The sequence below is a fragment of the Paramormyrops kingsleyae genome, chromosome 21 (genome assembly GCF_048594095.1).
Source record: "Paramormyrops kingsleyae isolate MSU_618 chromosome 21, PKINGS_0.4, whole genome shotgun sequence".
NCBI lineage: Eukaryota > Metazoa > Chordata > Actinopteri > Osteoglossiformes > Mormyridae > Paramormyrops > Paramormyrops kingsleyae.
In genome coordinates this window covers 7,706,103-7,724,845 of record NC_132817.1, presented here as the reverse complement: position 1 = coordinate 7,724,845, position 18,743 = coordinate 7,706,103, and the positions used below count along the sequence as shown (strand labels likewise).

The 18,743-nt window shown below is 44.5% G+C and overlaps 1 pseudogene; it reads right to left on the bottom strand.

Moving 5' to 3' along the window:
• Positions 1-2,390: 2,390 nt before the first annotated feature.
• LOC111850501 (procollagen-lysine,2-oxoglutarate 5-dioxygenase 2-like) lies at positions 2,391-18,419 on the bottom strand (annotated as a pseudogene).
• Positions 18,420-18,743: the final 324 nt, after the last annotated feature.

Genomic DNA, 18,743 nt, shown 5'->3' with positions numbered 1-18,743 from the left:
TGAGCTGTTTATTATTGATCAAACAGAGACTCTTCCAACAGCTCCAGTATGGGGTTTTCCTCTACCAGGATGCTCCGAACATCCCCATTTAACCCCCCCCCCCCCCCACCCACACAACAGCTACTTGTGAGGGCAGGGGGGACGGGTGGCCACCTGCCTTTCTCATACTAAATAGCCCACTTCAGGCTGCGTGTGATATGTCACGCAGTCTAAGGAAGGCGACACAAACCGCCTTCCCATCCTGTAGTAACCCTCCCCCACCCCGTCACAAACAGAATCACTCCGCTTTCCATACTTGCAGGTGGGCAGTAGTGGATTCCAAGCCGCTCGTTCATTTTTGTTTCAGAGACTATGCAGTTAAACAGTAAGCAATAATAAGAAAGAGTATGTAACTATGAAAGAGTATGTAGCTATGGAATAGTATGTAACTATGGAAGAGTATGTAGCTATGGATCAAACAGATTATACAGAAAATGTTGACCTAATAAAACTGTAGCAATATCAGACAGTTCACCAAACCCTGAGGAGAGTTTTCTGTCAGTTTTCATAAGATGAAGCAGTCATTGGTGTCTTCTCGATGGCCGCCGGGATTGTCACTGTCCCCGGCCGGGGGGGGGAGTTGCCTACATGGGGGTCACGGCCTTTGCCTGCTCAGTGTGAAAGAAACAACACGGAGCCACGACCAGACGCGCCATTAACCAACAAAGCCAATACAAACTCATTAACACTGGCTAATGGTGGCACAGGAGGTAGTGAAATCGTTCGGCAACCAGAGGGTTGCAGGTTTGAGCCCTGGTTCCTCCTGACCCCATCAAAGTGTCCTTGAGCAAGACACTGAAGCCCAAATTGCCCCCGGTGTGCAGGTTGGCGCCTCATGGCAGCCTTCGCCCCCAGCGTGTGGATGTGTGTGGATGCTGAATGTGAGGCATGTATTGTAAAGCGCTTTGAGTACTCGTAGGAGTAGAAAAGCGCTATATAAAATGCACTCCATCTACCATTTAAGGCAACGTAACTTGGACAGGATGGACGCAGTGAGGACCATGGGACACCGTGGACAGGATGCCAGTGCACTGCAGAGTACACATAAGAATGCCATTTTGAACGTAATATTTACGCACTACTTGGCTAGCTAGCACACCTTGTGAAAATGGAGCATGTCATAAGTGCTGCTGCTCAAACACTACGGTCAGCACGCCTAGCCTCGTCGCCCACGTAAACTGGAGGAGTGCTGCGGGTTAGGCCTCTGTACAACCTGGTTCTTCTCCTCATAGTGTGTACCAGCTTTGGGTCCAGCCTCGACATCTCAAGGTCTTAGTTCCCCGGGACAGGCTACTCATCATCCTGACCCTAATTACACAAAGAGGTCGTTGGTAGGGGATGTGTACTATATAACATTAGACACAGCGAAAGTAACTCTCATTAAGTCGCTGTATCCAGTGAACCCATTTTGGAATAAAAAGTGACTTAAATGGTGTAAAACCTTCAATCACGAACAATTAACAATCAAATCAGCAAAGCATTTATAATACCTGTTGATTAATCATGGTAGAGTGGCCCTCGACTACAGGAATCTAAAATTATGAACGCAAGAAAATGATGTCTGCAAGCACAAGGAAGTGACTTTATTCATAGCTAGTTACCCACGTTTAACTGGATTCTGGATCCTTGCTTCAACAGTGACCATAGCTCCTTACCACCAAATGGTCCGCTGACTTTACCATAAGCCGACGTCCATTTCTGCCGAAAAGCATGTTTCCGGGTCTCCAAGCACCTTAATGGGCTTTTCAGACAGCCGAGAGGGTCGTACGGGTCCGCATCTGTCTTTTCCATTTCGACTTGCTCGGTTGCTCATGCTGGATTTTCACACCCAGCTCATAAAAAGGGCTTGCATAAATCTGAGTAATGAATTGCCATTATTATTAAATGATGTTTGCTAATTATGACCCAGTTTGCGTGCAATCCTTAGCTTTAGGATTACATTAGTAACGGTAGCAACAATTAGAGAGGCTGTTATTTCCATGGTTATTTTACCAGGACATTAATCCTGTTAAAATAGAATCCAAAGCTCGCTGGTGCCCCCAAGTGGAAAAATTAAATCACTGACATCATAATTAAACTGATTTATTGCCATATGACTAGGCTTTAAACAAACACGCCGTGCTCCCGGTTTTGACATTCTCTATGCTATAGTTAGCTAATTAGTTCGTCATGTATATGTAAGCACGACCGGCAGAATTCTACATCATTTGGTCCGAGCTAAAAAAATAAAAAAAAAACCCACGGCAGCTTATACTTGCATTTTCGCTATCAAATGAACTAGTTTTGAACTGCAAAAGATCTGGAGATTATCACAGGTGAATCACATGGCAGGCAATACCAAGATACCAATACACAGTAACTGTAGATCTTTTATGAAGGGAAAAAAGACAAGTCTCCACGGAAATACATGCAACGCCTAGCATGCATGCATGCATCCATTCATCCATATATCTGTCTTCCAATCGCTTCTTGAGTGTAGGACTGCAGATATTACATGATGTCAACAAACGTATCATTTTATAATTATACTGTGACTTTGTCTGGCATTTCCCCCACACAAGAATGCGTGTTGAAATGTAAAAAGATTGGAATAGTATATTACAGGTACATTAATATTTAAGTAGGTTAGAATCAGCATTGCTTACTGCATAGGGAGTCGTGATGGGGGGTGGGGATGGGGGAGAGCTATGAGGTATTTTGCAGAGAAACAGAAAGCGATCGTATGCATTCATTGCGAAAAAAATCATTATTTATGTCTTTCCCATTTATTTCTTGCCTCTTGCTTTGCTTTCATGGACGTGTTTTTGAACACTTTCCTGAAGCTGCCTTGATTTATAACACCACCGCACACACAAACTGGGATCCTGGTTCTGCCTGCCACTCACGTTGAAAAACCGGTACGACAGGAATGACCCGGCTCCGCATTCGCCACCGCGAAAGACGTTTACGAGGCACGACACCGACACGTGTCGTACGGCGACTCTGGCCTCGCACCTCGCGATCCCGTGACGCGCCGGGGCAGAAAGGCGCCCGGGCGATGCCGCCACCCACCCGAAGCTACCCCGCCCCGTCGCTTCCTGCACGTCTCCCGACAGGCCGCAGCTGGCTGTCAGCCGTTACCAGTGAGGCGTTTACCCAAAGCCGGCGGTCGCTGCCCCACCCTCCCTGCTAGCTGCCCTTTAGGGCTGTTGCCATGGACCCCCACATGGTCACAGCACAAAAAAAGCTATTGAAAAAGGTGCTTTTTTCCCTTCCTGGTCTTTGATAAAGAAATGCATTAGTCGCAGAGCGGTTTCAGTCCTTTCAGACAGCTCAGAATAGGTCGTTTCTCTGCTGTCGCTATTTATTCCTACCTCTGAGTTCTATCGGAGCCCCTCGCCCAGACATTAAAGCATTAAAACATATGGCACAATTCATATAAACACTTTCCGAATCTTATCCGAAGTCTTTCATTAGTACTTCCTAGCTTATATTCACACTGGCGAGCCACAATGAACCAGCGTGTCGTGCTGGCATCTTATTCTCATCGCCATGGTAGCAGTAGTCAGACAGCGCGGACCTAGCTGGGCTGCTTGGACTTTAAAGGGAATATGTAGTGACAAAGCCATTTCCTCTTTCACTTAGCACCGGTGCTGATTGTCTGCCGGTCCGCTGGGCTATCTCTGACATGCGGCTAATGCGCTTTCTATTATGGGGCCGCCACCTAACCCCGGGCTCTTTTCTTCCCCGTCCTTCCTGCTCTCCCACCTAGCCCCCGCTGCCCCCACCCCTGGTGGCCGTTTCCATGGCGGCATGCTGCAGGGGCCAAATGGAGAAATCTTTAATGAAAGGCCCCTCGTGGGCTTTGTGCAGTGCACCTCTGCGGCCGCTCTTGCGAACTCACAGCCTGGGGTCAAGTTTAAATCACCCTCTGCTGAAGGTCACATCAAACCGGGGCTCGCATTAGCGGCACAAAGCACCTAAAATACAAAATATTACTTGAATTGTGCATGAAATCCCAGTACTTCTACGGCTTCCACTGCAACTCTGAACTACTTAAGAATGCCTCCAGATATATTTCTGTGCCAGCATATATTCTCCGTTTGTTTTTATACTCTTAAATCTTTCAGACACTTTCAGTATTGAATGAAATTTTAAGTTGCTGCCCAATCTATAGGTTATTTTATTTTTCTTCATGTCTCTCGCTGTGCAGACTGGCAGACAGTCACCGAGAAGCTATGAACATTTCATCTAAAACGGATTCGCAAAATTGTATCAGTTCAGTCTCCATCCTGAATTCAGACTGGAGCTGCAACGAGAGTCACATATCTTGTCCCGTAGTAGGATTCTCGGGGATAGGGTGGAGTGAGGGCTCAGTCACGGATCGATAAAGGAAGTGGCGATGTACTGCACGCCGCTGGTAATGGGCAGGCCTTCGTAGTGAGGGCTCAGTCATGGATCGATAAAGGAAGTGGCGATGTACTGCACGCCGCTGGTAATGGGCAGGCCTTCGTAGTGAGGGCTCAGTCATGGATCGATAAAGGTCGTGGCGATGCACTGCAGGCCGCTGGTAATGGGCAGGCCATCGTAGTGAGGGCTCAGTCATGGATCGATAAAGGTCGTGGCGATGCACTGCAGGCCGCTGGTAATGGGCAGGCCTTCGTAGTGAGGGCTCAGTCATGGATCGATAAAGGTCGTGGCGATGCACTGCAGGCCGCTGGTAATGGGCAGGCCTTCGTAGTCAGGGCTCAGTCATGGATCGATAAAGGACGTGGCGATGTACTGCACGCCGCTGGTAATGGGCAGGCCTTCGTAGTCAGGGCTCAGTCATGGATCGATAAAGGTCGTGGCGATGTACTGCACGCCGCTTGTAATGGGCAGGCCTTCGTAGTCAGGGCTCAGTCATGGATCGATAAAGGACGTGGCGATGTACTGCACACCACTGGTAATGGGCAGGCCATCGTAGTGAGGGCTCAGTCATGGATCGATAAAGGTCGTGGCTATGCACTGCAGGCCGCTGGTAATGGGCAGGCCTTCGTAGTCAGGGCTCAGTCATGGATCGATAAAGGACGTGGCGATGTACTGCACGCCGCTGGTAATGGGCAGGCCATCGTAGTGAGGGCTCAGTCATGGATCGATAAAGGTCGTGGCAATGCACTGCAGGCCGCTGGTAATGGGCAGGCCTTCGTAGTCAGGGCTCAGTCATGGATCGATAAAGGTCGTGGCGATGTACTGCACGCCGCTGGTAATGGGCAGGCCTTCGTAGTCAGGGCTCAGTCATGGATCGATAAAGGACGTGGCGATGTACTGCACGCCGCTGGTAATGGCCAGGCCTTCGTAGTGAGGCCTCAGGTGTGTCAGCGTCCCTGGGTGCATCAGACTCCACCCCTTCTTCGGGGACTTCATCGAGCAGTTGTACCTGTGAAACTTACAGCCACCTCCCTGTACAAACAGGCCAACAAACACCCAATTAGTCCAATAACATCAATTATTATTTTTATTACACTTTTACTATTCTATTATTAACAATAGTACTACTAATTCATTGTAGTGTTGCTTCTTAATAGCTGTCATTTAAAGAACCATATTTTTGTTTGATCACAAGTATCATCCGTGCAGGCTGAAGGCTTATGGCGCCCTAGGCAAGCTTATCCACTGGCACCCATGTTCAAAACAAAATGAAACTGGCTTGGTAAGTTGGCGACTCCTTAGAATATTGTGCCCTAGGCACCCGCCTATGCCACCTAATGAGGAGACCAGCACTGAGTATGATTCCCATGTATCTCAAGTAAATCACGAAACATGTGAATAATATAAAAGTGTGCCACAGCCCTCACCTGAAAATCCACGCCTGCATTGCTGAGCGCGATGCTCATGGTGATTGTTGACTTGTCATGACGTGTCTTCTGACTGGCTAGACCCTCTGCGCTGTGTTTGGCGATGAAGTTCACCACGGAGTAACTCTGGAGTGAGAGCCACAGAATGACAACGGGAGGCTTACCGGTCTCTGTGAATGTCTGTAGTTTTGTATAAAGGGAAACCAGGATGCACCAATTGCTGCAATCAAAAATGTCTAACAGAGGCTGGGAGGAACTCGGAATGTCCTTCTAAGGGAGTCATTGCACATGACCCAAATAAACCAATGACAATCATTTAACTGCTCATATGATGGTGCTTCATCCATTTTACAGCTGAACATTAGGCCTGCTGGCTAATTAGGTGAAGCAACCCAAGTGAGATCACATCTCCTCCTTGGACATTAAGCTTTAGCCACCCTGCTACTTGCTAACATGGCTTTCAATCTTCCCTAAAAACCAATAATTCACAAATCAAGTTTCTGAGCTATTACCCACCAACCCCATTTGTAGACGTCCCTTAACAAAGTTGACCGGGGCAGATTTTAGATTACACACACTTTGTTTTGAATATCTCTTCAAAACACCATCAGTCAGACATCTATCTCACTTCAGCCCAAGGGCATCATGAGTTACCTTTGTGCTGTACCCGAAGAAAACCTTTGCAATCACCGGCGAAATGAACTCCCAGATAAAGAACAGCCACTCCTTCTGGAAATTCATCTGTGCCATATGAATGTCGCTTGCCAGAAGGGGCTCATGCCCTGCTGTTAGCCATTTATCCTTCAGGGGGCGTGAGTGAGGAAATAACAGAGGTGAACACAACATGTGGCATAGTGCCCCTTTCCAAAGGCAGCCTCAATCTTCTGGTATCTGTAAGCCTGTCATCACGCTTCACAGCAAAGCAGCCACCACGCTGAGGATTACTGAGACTCCTGAAAACTTTCTACAGGTTTTAAGAAACCCCATTTGGCAGAAAGTTATGATTATAAAATAAAAATTTAAATGAAACACCCAGAAGACACATTCCCTTTTCAGCTCTCCTTTTCATTTATTTTTCTTCAGACACACTTTAATTTAAATTCTGTCTGCCTGTCCTCCATCTGAATGCATCCTTCAGGACCCCAAAAAAAGCCTCCCGATTCAAATTCAAATAAATGATTTGCTTTCTGCCCCCCAACAATCAGAAGCAAACCAGGACACTCAATCGCCGGAAAGGTCTTTGGCTAAAGCTCCTAAGCTAATTTCATAATTAGCCCCATAATTATTAATCTAACGAGACAGTTGTCCTTCCAGCGGAATATACTAACCTAGTTCAGCGTTGCTGACCATTTCCCAAGGTTTTCTGCCTCTCCGACGAGCTCGTTGCAAGCTTTCGCAGATAATACGGGGACCCGAAAAACATCAAAACAGGGTTAAAGAGACATACATACCAAGTAACGATAAGTATAGACTAGGCTGTAAAATTAGCACAGGTGACCTCATCAGACTGCATGTACCACTGATAAGACATATACCTGCTCAATGATGTCCTCTGTGAAAATTCTAGAATATTCAGGATGGATATATTTTTCCTTCCAGTCCTGTAATCATTAACATAAAAACAGCTAATTTTTCACTGTAAAACATAGACAAGATGCAGAACAAAGGCTCTTTTATCTCCATGCTCATGCACATGTAAGTGAAGTGATTAGTTCTGCAAATTACAGCTCCTTTGATGACAATATTAGGACAGCAGGTGGTTAGACGACAGGGAAAATGAAGCAGTCAAACACATTACAGCGGCAATGGCCCATAATGAACTTACCGCTGGGTTTTCAAATATCTGCCACAAGTCGCCGTTGTAATGCGATGTCTTATAGTTAACGGTGGAAATCAGTCTTCCAATTTTGTGGCGGTTTGTGACGTACATAAAAATGCCCTTTAAAGGAAACGTAAAATGCAGTACAGGATGAGCGTTAAAGTAAAATACAAATAATACACATTACATTACTAGCAGGGCATAACACACAACGGATGGATCAAAACATCAAAGCTGGTATTTGTAAACTTTGGCTACTTTGAATAAATCCCCTCTTACTCTTCATCAGAGAATACTGATTTTTATATTGTAATAATAATATTTAATACCAATGCCTGACCATACGCAGTTATGGAAAATGGATGGGAATTTTAATAATATTATTTTAGTATTTGGCTCACAGTGTTTGTCCAGAGAAACTTACAGTATATATATTTTTATATAGATGAATATACTGTATATTTCATATCTTTTTACTGTAAGGTCCAGGAGATGAACATAAGCTTTCAGAAACTTTTCAGGTTACAAATCCAATAACTATCTTATCTAGGTTGAACCATATCTAAATCACCATGGCATCCAGGCTGTTGTGGTCAACTTGGGGACATGATGCTAATTCTGACCAACAGGGTTGACCTCTAACCTTTGTCCATTGCAGACAGTATGGGGTGAATCTTAATATGCGTAGTTGACCATACTTGTGTTCTCTTGCACCCATTTTATGTCATCTTCCATTGCCGAAAACCAGTTCCAATACAATGAACACAAGCACAGAGGACGGTAAAAATCCCTGGATATCGTTCTCGCCCCGCTGCAAATATCAAGGATACATTGGTTGCATCCTTGCCGACCAAGACCAATCCCAGAATTCATTGCTCCCCAAGTTAGTTCTTGGAAGGCAAGTTAGCAAGACCAGTCTTGCCAAGACTACAAATACGATTCTTGGTACTGAGTTTCACCTTACTTTGGCTGATGAAACGACATACGTCTGGAGGGACAGAGACAGCGCCAAACCCGGTACCCCAGAAAACCCTGGCAAAGACGTCGAGTGGGAGCCTCTGGCCAGCTGGTGTGCCGTCCTGCACAAAGCCATGTCCGAGTCCATTCTCTCCAGGGTGAAGGAGCTGCCGTCTCTCAGCTCTGCTCTCAGCGTCTCCCCTTTTATGAGGTAGATATGAGCCACGTACGGAACGTTCCACACACCCCTGGCGGGAAATAGACAGAGGAAATAAAAAACTGAAAGAGAGCTTTAGCACCATCTTCATCCATAATTTATAGGTTTGGAAGAAAAGCCTTTTTATGGTGTCCTTCATATATATATATATATATATATACTGTATATATATGTGAAGTGCCATGCTGTTATGTTGTTTCATGAAACAAGGCCTATACTTTTCAGCATACTGATACACTGTCACTCAATATTTGGCAAAATATGCATGAATACGGGCACAATTTGTGAATGCAATTATTTTTCGGTCGTTACTTTCTGCTCTTTATTCTTCATTATCTGAAGCTTGGTGACGCCATTTCCAAGGCCTGTTTTCAGGAAGGCTGGGACACAGAGCTACAGGAGGCTTTGCAGCACAAACTGGATCGAGTGCTCCGCTCTCCTACCGTCCAGCATGCATGCGACACCCCGCACTCACAGAAACACTGTCGCTCACACGCGTCGTCCACGTACGATGTCCAGTTAGTCCTCGGACCTTGCGAAATAGCCATCCGCGCTTTGATGACGTCTTACCTCACATAAATACTTTGTTCCTCAGTTGTATCTACCCTTTCTAACCAGCCTGCTCGTTTAGGATTAATATTGGGATATTAATATTATACTTATGGAAAAGAAGGTAAAATCAGAAATGTAACCGATGTCTTTACATTGTGGGAGAAACTCTAAGTAGCCAATGGAATTTCAGTGGAAGACAGTGAGAATATGGCCACAGCCAATGGCGTCAGAGAGAGTTTGAGACAACTTAATATTTAACACAAGTCTGTTTATTGGGAAAGATGAATGAAGCCTAATTAATTAATTATATACGCCCCCCGTCCCACAGCAATGAAGCCAGATTCCAACCCATAGCCCAAAGGTCTCAGGGAACAACTCCCTCACCCCTTGTATTAAAAACCCACATACCTCTCTAGTGGGCAAAAAGCAAGTCAGACTCATCAGCTATTTTCTAATATTCCCTGCAGCAGCAAGAAGTTGTTTTACACTTGATTTACCCATAATGCACAGTAAGAGAACCCTCAGTTCTTCCCTGACATTGATGGGAAAATCCATGTTTTTTATTTATGAGTAGTAGGTGACTTCGGCTGGAGTGTTCAGTGCTGTTCTGTAGACCGTGTCTCATGCAGCCTAAATGGGTCGATGGGAGTCAGTCGTCACATGACGGCGCACCTATTCTGCCCGATCAGGAGCCGCAGGGTCCGATTATTTGTTAGCCTCACGTCGGCATCGACGCTGAGATAGTAGCCGCATTCCGTATTCCTGCGGCACAGGTCCCTGGGGAATGAAAGATTAACATTCATGCATGAGAAGCTGGTCCATTCTGAAGGTAAAAGAAGAAGAATTCCTGGCATGATAGCTTGAATTTCAAAGCACAAATCACACCCTTGGTGCTGATAGCTGAGTGTATCGCCTCCATTATCAGGGTGAGGGAAGGTCACAGAAAAATAAACACCGTCAGAAATACAGCGTGGCAGAAATACAGTCCGACCACTGAGCACCACGGTGGCCGGTGACAGCTTCAGGTCGTGGACCTGAAAACGAACGTTGAGTCAAACCTCATCAGTAGGTTTTAGATTAGTTTAATTCTATTTAATTTCACAAAAGATGAGAGTGAGGTGTCTTTGTGGCTCTGTTTAATTACACTGAGGATTTAGGGCTCTAAAGGCCGGTTGGCGTTCTCCAACGTTCTTGGTTTGGCCTTTGCTCCCCTAATGGCCACCTAGCAGAGCACTAGCCACAGTCAAATGAAGCTGACGTGTGGTTGCATACATTCCCATGGCCCGTGCCTCTGCTGAGGTCAACTGTTTGCCGGGGGGCCATGACTTCAAAGCTCTGGAAGACCTTCCCATTCTCCACCCAAAACCTCTGGATGTGTTCTTCATAGTAGGCTTCCTGGGCAGGGGATGTAGAAACCTCTTAACGGGTCACAATGTTTGTTAAAAAACACACAAACTGGAAAAATATTTTTGCATTATTCCTATTCTTACTGCAACCTCTTCTGTTTGTACGTTGCACTATGGTGCTGAAGGAATGTTGTTTTATTCCACTATATACGGTACCTGTATGTTTCCTTTCAAAGTAAAAGCATGAAGTGTGATAGAATTACAGTATGTAGGTGGTAAGAGGTCATCATAAACTCAGCTGGGGAGACTGTCCCAGGTCTCTCTGGGTAACACACTTTATGTAAGGCAGCTAAGAGCCTCATCTACGGACAACGAGGAGGAGAAAACACGACTTAGACAGCAAGCCAGTGCCTCATCATCCTCACTGAACAGCCGGGCCTCTTCTCACCCGCCAGCCAGAACTCCCACGTCCACTGCACCTAAGCTTTTAAACGGGTCATTCCCAAAATAACAAGGACCGGTGTGACTGTCACACCTGGTAGTGAAGATTGATGCCTTTTGTCGAGTTGATGTTAACAAAACATACACACGTATAAGTGTTTTCCACTTGGTTTCATTTTTCCATTTCTGGGAGCACAGAAAAGTACTGTAGCGTACCGCAGCGTCCGTATTCAGTTCTTTTGGCTGCATCCCAGCAGCCTTTGCTGCATGCATAACGTCAGTTAATGTTCAGTTTGCTTATTCACTCAGTTAATTCGTTTTATCGATGGTTATATTGTACTGGCAGTTCTGTGATTGATTCTGCCGTTGTACTGTGCTGTTTACGCTGAGCCCCCTGTCATGGTGGGATCAAAACCGGTAGATAAAATGACAGAACTCCTAGAATAAATCAACACAGATTGGCAGGGGAAGGCCTGAAATGGACGGGGGACTAAGTGTTATACCTCCCTTGCGTCCTTAGAGGTTCTGCTGGGAGAATGGTTGCTTTTCCTGCATTACTGCAGCTGCCCTGACAGTAACCCAGTTCCACACTGGGCGTTGGACCCCTAGTAGCCCTTATTGGACTATCGATGCCTAAATGCTGTCATCCAAAAGTATTCCTATCCACTGCCCCATATTGACGAGCCCCTAAATCACAATGCTGGGTCAGGCCGGTTTAGTATCCCTGTCCTCCATAGTGGGCACTGGCAGTTGGACCTGGCATCCAAAGCTATGGGCTTTACCATTGGCTAGGGACTTTGTTAGTTTCTGGTGATGCCGTTTGGACTCGGCGGTGTATCTTAATGGGCTGTTAGTGCATGCAGTGACTTTCAATGCAGTGATACACCACCTGCAGGAAGTCTTTGGCAGGCCTCCACTTTACGTAAGGCCTCCATGTAAAGCAGGCCTCCACTTTAACCTTAAGAAATGTACCCAGCTGTGGCATCAAATATTGTCCTTGTGCTATATAGTAATTTTTACTGTTGCGCGTGTTGTTTGTGTAGTCTCCATGTCAGGGTGATGATACTACCCCATGACAACTAGCGTGTTCGAACAGCGTGCTGTGAGTGTGAGAGAAATAATAAAAAGTGTAGTGCTGGTTATCAGTGTTTATTGGAGCAGATTTTCGTTTTACCAAAGGATCATAGAAGGACACAGAGAGAAGAGGGTTTACTTCCTGTTACCTGAAAACTTATCTTCATAATCATATTAGATCTATAATGAAAGGTCAGTGTTATGATGTTTGACTCACTTTGGAGCTGGATAGGTCTAGCGTATCCTGATTGCAGACACGGCAGCCATCCTTGTAGGTCCAGATGTTGGGGATGTAGTTGCCCAGCTGCTTAAGGTTCACCTATGAAAAAGTCCAGTTCATCAAAACGGTACTGTCAGTCTGAATCATTTGCCTTCAGAGAATGTTCTGGAAACAGGCATGATGTGCATTACTGATTTCAGCAGTATGCTGGAAAGTGACAAACTACATGCTCTGTGCTTTGCTGTTCTTCATCAACGAGGGTTATATGACATACATGACAAAATCCCACAGTCAGTGTACTGCACACATACAAGTCAGTTTACAGCCACATATTATATCTGAATTCACATCAGACTAAAGCTGTTAAATTCTCATTACTTATTTGGGATTAAATGCTTAGTTTAATGATTAAACTTATACAATGCAACTGTACTTTTTGTGACTTCTGCTCTGTGTATGTAAAATTAACATATTCGTTCCACGTCATGGAAACAAATGTTTCCTCTGGGAAACATTCCGTGTTCCTCCCACAAACCCGAAAACACACAGTTTCTAAATGGTCCATAGTGCATGATTGTGCCGATGATGGACTGGCTTCCCATTCAGGATCTAGGCCTCTGATGACCTCAAACAGGATACCTGATCAGAAGATGGGTGGATGTACTTTTCATTGCTATGTATGGTAAAGGGGTGAGATATATTCCCAGATTTCAATTCTTTTTTCTCCAAAAAAACACCCAAGTATTAATAGGTTCACAAATATTCCTATTTTCTATTGAAACCTCACCCATTGGATTGATCTTCTAGGTTGGTGTGGATACTGTTTAACAGCAAACCTACAAACCAGCCAGATCTGCTAACCCTCCTAGTGTCACTGTCATCCCTCCAACACGCTTGTGAAGCCTTCAGCTCACCCTGGTATTCCTGTTTCCTTGAATGACCACTGGCAAGGTGTCATAAATGGCGTTCCTGACCCGCGTCTCCTCCGGTCCACATTTTAACAGATCTTCACCTTAGCAGGAGAAGCAGACATTGACAGTTACATCACTTCAAAGGAATCAGAAATTCAGGGCAACGTTTCCTGGAATCTCATCTGAAAAAGTCTCTGAATCTGCACTCACCAAGTTCTTCACTTAAGGTCTGGAAAATCTCACACCTGTCATCCGTTGTTATGTTGAGACGTTCCTATAAATATGCTCAAAACAAATAATATTTTCCTTCAGATTCACTCTTGGTCAGATTCCCGTTTCTCACTTTCAAAAGTTCAACGGCCTTGTTACTGGTGTAGCATGTTCTGACGTTGCTACTTCAAGTTCCACTCACTCTCAGAAGCGGATCCAGGTACTCTCTGGTCTCCTTATTCTCCAGAGGATCCCAGGACTCCAATGTCCGGCGTATAACCCATCATGCCCAGACCGCTGAACTCCGGGATTGCAAAATAAATCTTATTCACCAAACTTGACAGACGAAGAACTGGTTTAAGCATGCAACCCAAGTGTTCCAGTTAAAGCCACTGTTAAATTTCTGAAAGAATAAAAAAAGAAACTTACTATCTGGAATTGACATGGTTCTGTTGAGAAATGATGGAACCATTATCTCTGCTTTTATACGGTTTTAACACTGGCTGAGTCCAATACTTCAATTCAGAGCAGTCACATTATTTTAATCCTTGACGTGTTCCTAGACTATAATGTGTACCAGCTGGTTGTGGCCTTCTGTTGAACCAGGATATCTTGGGAGCCATTTTTCCACTACGGGACGTCATGCCTGTCAGGCCTGATCTCTCTCAGGCCGGCTGTAGATCATCTCGCATTAGCTGAATGCATGAGGCCTCGATGACTGACCCAAAAAGCAAGTACCTCCTATTAGTTATGAAAGACATGCAAGCTGTTCTGGGAGGAGCTCTGAGGGTGGAAATCCATCCATCTTCTTACTCGACTGCTTTGCACAGAAAAAGGTTTTTTCAAGCAGCTTTCAGAGAGAACTTCCAAGGTCGAAGTTGAGAGACTCCCAGAAACCAGCCTCCCTATCACCTGTGCTCTCAAACCCACCTCCCAAGGCACCGAGGGGCCGCTTTCTGTTAAACATGACAGGAAATCCTTCAACCGGATGCTCGTTCAGCCAGACCTGCCACCACGACCTTGTGGTCGAATTTTCGGCATTTCCTGAGACAATCCTCAGGGCTTCCAGCCAAAATGATGTCATTGCTGTATGGATAAATGGGGGTCAGATAATAAAACGACCATCTAAACAAGCATTTGGCTTGGGAATCTTTTTGCCTGTCTGGCCACTAGCGTGAGAAGAACAAATTAAGGTCTGATACTGAAGAGGAACACCTGTGCTCATGACCTTTATGGTGCAATGATTTATATTCTATTTCTGGTAATATTTAAACCAATTTCCTTCATATTTTGTCAGTAAATGCTTTGGAATTCTTGTTTGAGACAGAAAAGAGACATGCTAGTCTAAGACACCAGGTGTTAGTACATGTGTTAGATCTTGCACAATAGAAGTCATCAGGCACCGGTAATGCTTCAGCAGCTCCCCCTAGTGGTCATAAAGGTGAAGGACATTAGCACTGCACCCCACCTGTCCAGAATCATGACCACAAGGCTGTCCTGTTTTCTTAGCTTCGACATCTCCTTCATAACGCGGCCCCTCCAACTGTTGCCTGCGGGCTGCCCCCCGTACCTGTGGGAGAGACTTCCTGGTGATCTCTCTCAGTTGGGGGTGGATGGCTATTTTATGAGGCCTCGGTAATCCCGGGGGTAAAGACCGCTACAAACATGGGCGGCTTTTAGGGTAGCAACCAAAACGGTTTCAGATTCAAGTCTCGGGGGTAACTCCATTGTCATTTTCTTAACAAAACAACAAGCCCAAATGACCTCAGTAGAGTCTCTAACTACTGTAATAGGCAAAATTGCAAGCGAAAGCATCTGCAAAGTATAGATTTCAGCAGGGATTTGACACATAATACCTCCAGAGGCAGAATAGCCATGACAGTTTTGAAGATATACCTCCGCAGAGTAGTTGTAGTAATTTGCCGACTGCATGAAGCAGAGGAAGCCGTCGCTCTCGGGAGCAGCGGCCACAAGGATCAGCAGTTTATCTGAAATCAACAAATAAACTTTCACCTCAAAGATTTACAGTGGAGATGGGGACTTCAAACTGAACAGTGCTGGCGAGCAAGTAGCTTAATGACCTATGTAATGTTTATCAGACTAAATTGGGCGGCTGATCCCTCCGCCAGCCGACGAATTTCAGTTCCGCTGTTCGGCAAAGATGAGAAAGTCAGGAGGTTCAGCACAGTGGTATTACTGAAAAAACAAACTGAGGAATGGGGACGCATCAGAGCAGATCTGCAGTCTTGTTTTTTTATCCCTTTTTTAGTCCTGGGTAGATTTCTCCCGAAGAGGGAGTACAGAGTCGAAAATGTGACTGCAAGCTAATCCAACGAGTCAGTATTTATACAGAAAACATGGCTGAAATGTCCATGTGTGGCTGTCAGGCTGGATGGAGGTCAGATCGGGAGGTGGAGGGACGTTTATTTGAACGTCTGGCTTCGTTAGTCTCCCAGAATGTTGAACGATCCAACATACACATCCCTGCTGGCAGACGGGGGCCACGTCTGCCATCGTCTGATGCCACCAGCTTAACCTTAAAAGAAGGCTGCAACTCTAATTATTGCTTACATTAAAACCAATTTATTTCTAAGCAAAGCAGCATAACCACATCTAAAGCAGACAGCATAGATGTAGAGCAAACAGCTCAATTTCTTGCAATTTTCATGTCCCTTTAAGTGTAAGTGATATTTGATATTTTTGTCTCCGGGGCAGGGGTGGAGGGAACACATGAATTCAAAGTGTGGACTATGAATAATCTTTGAAGAGCTACCTGGACTCAGTCCTAACAGACTGCAGACACAATCATTACACACCCCTCACAACCCGGCCGGGTCTCTGCCTGTAATGTAACGCTGCTTATCTATTTCCTGAAGGAAACCAAGGCAGCCCAAAGAGGTTTTTTTTATGGATGGATGAGTGTCATGACCTGCTTCAAGCCATGAATACAGAACAGCCTTTGGAATGACTTCTTGGAAATAGATTTTTTTCCCCCTTTTTTCCCTGTGGTATTAAAACTTCTGTTATTGTTAAAACACACTGCTGCTGATGCTGACATGCTTAGAACCGTGAGTCTGCACTGTGGTTACAGGGGCGGTACTGCAGGGGCTGTACTGCAGGAGCGAAGTATGAAAGCAGCTGCATTTGCCCAGCTAATGTAAGCGTAGCACAGAGGGAGCAATCAGTCTGTGTGATTTCACTGCATAATTTGTAAGTCTAAGACCATCCATCCATCCATCCATTCATATTTAGTCTATCTGCTCATCCAGGGCACAGTCACAGCCTGGAGTATTTTCCCTCCAAAAAACACCCTTGAATTATGTAACTGATTTACAGTAACAGTTTGTTACACTTAGAGCCAGAATGTTTTTGTGCAAAAAGATTTTTTAACTTCCTGGGCAGGTCCTTCATTGAGGTCCCCTATTATGCTGTTGTTTAAGTAAGTGTTAATTAGTATTGGACGGAAAACCGCTTGTAATAATAGAATGTAATTTTAGTTACTGGAATCACAAATAATAGCGTCCATATGCTGTTAAATTAATGAGGCAATTTAATACGGATGAAACCAACAGGTGTCTCTAATCCAGCAGAAACGAAGGTGGGGGTGGGGCGTATTTTTTATATAAAAGCGCGGCACGAAATCGGTGCTGCTTGTTTGTTAGATTGTGGATAGGCAGAAATTGTATATTCTTATATATTCTTCTTGTGGTGGAAGAAATTTCTGTTTTCATTCCAGTCCTTGTTATTTTGGTTTAGCTGAAATAACAAAAGCGTTAGTGAATTTGTCAGTAGCGACATTATTCGAGTCTTTCTTGCAAGCGTGTAGCAGCCGTAGCAGATTTATGTGCTGGGTCGCATCAGAGGCTGCTTCCGTAGCTACCAAAGACGTACATAAAATTTTATCTAAACTAAGGGAGTATAAACTGATTGCATGTTGCATGTTGCTGCCTATTTGACGGCATCTACAGAGTAAAGCCTTTACGTCAAAGAAAACTATTAAGGTTATTTAGGCAGAGCGTAAAAATGTAAGGGGTTACTATAAATTATTTTTACTAGGCGCAACAACCTCTTGCAATATAAAATTTTAATTGGACTACTTTGTTTCTCCACTTGAGACTGAGAATGTATGTTTAAAACGAGACCGTAATTCACAGCTACATTTGCTAGTACTGTTTTCTTTTATCATTTCATACCAAATCAAATGTTGACTTTGCATAAGACTTGACACGTCTCTTAAACAGCACTGGGCCACCATTCCAGCCGTGTTTCCTTACAGCCATTTGCGTTACTGTTCCTCTGGCTGGGTTTTCTACGTCAGTACCGCAGGTAGAATAATCAGCTAGCATAAAATATATTAAACGGTAATGAAACATCTTGGCCCAAAATTGTCAGGAAGCTAATAGCATCCATTTATTGAAAAACAAAAACACAAATTGCTACAACTACAACAGGAAGGGCGTTTACAGGAAATTCAAATTATCCTTACCTGTCGGAACCGCTACTTCAGCATCACCGTCGGCGTTAACAGTACGCAGTAAGCCTATTTGTGTGCAAAAACAAATAAAATTTGACCCTTAAAAACCAAACCTAAAAAGTCCGTCACCAAGCTTATTTCTGGTAATAAAATTTCATAGGCATCTTAACTACTTTAACACAAGTTTTATTATTTTGTTTTATTCTATTGCATTCAAGACGTGAACCGTAAACACAAATATTGCGAGGAGGAAGAGAGACTGTCCGTAAATAAGCAGCCAAAGTCACGAGTTTTCTGGCGCACGGTAATAGCACGGAGGTTTACAGGCGTGGTTCCCCAATGACTACAGACTGTTTTGTTCTGTATTATAAGAAAATAAGAAACGTGTCCCAGAATCCCCAATAAGGACAGAATGGCGAATAATGTATAAAACATAATCCTAGTGAATGTGCTTGGTAATGTTTTGCATAAAAAACACATTTTATTTACCTTCCATTATTTTCTTCAGTCTGGAACCAGAAAACAATTAAGTGTATACTGCTGTATATGCACCTCTAAGATTAGACATAGTTTAAATGTGGCCCCCAATACTTAAAATGAACAAAAGATCTCATCAACCAAAAATTGAAGTACCTTTGGATTACACTGGAAAGGAACATGTTTATTA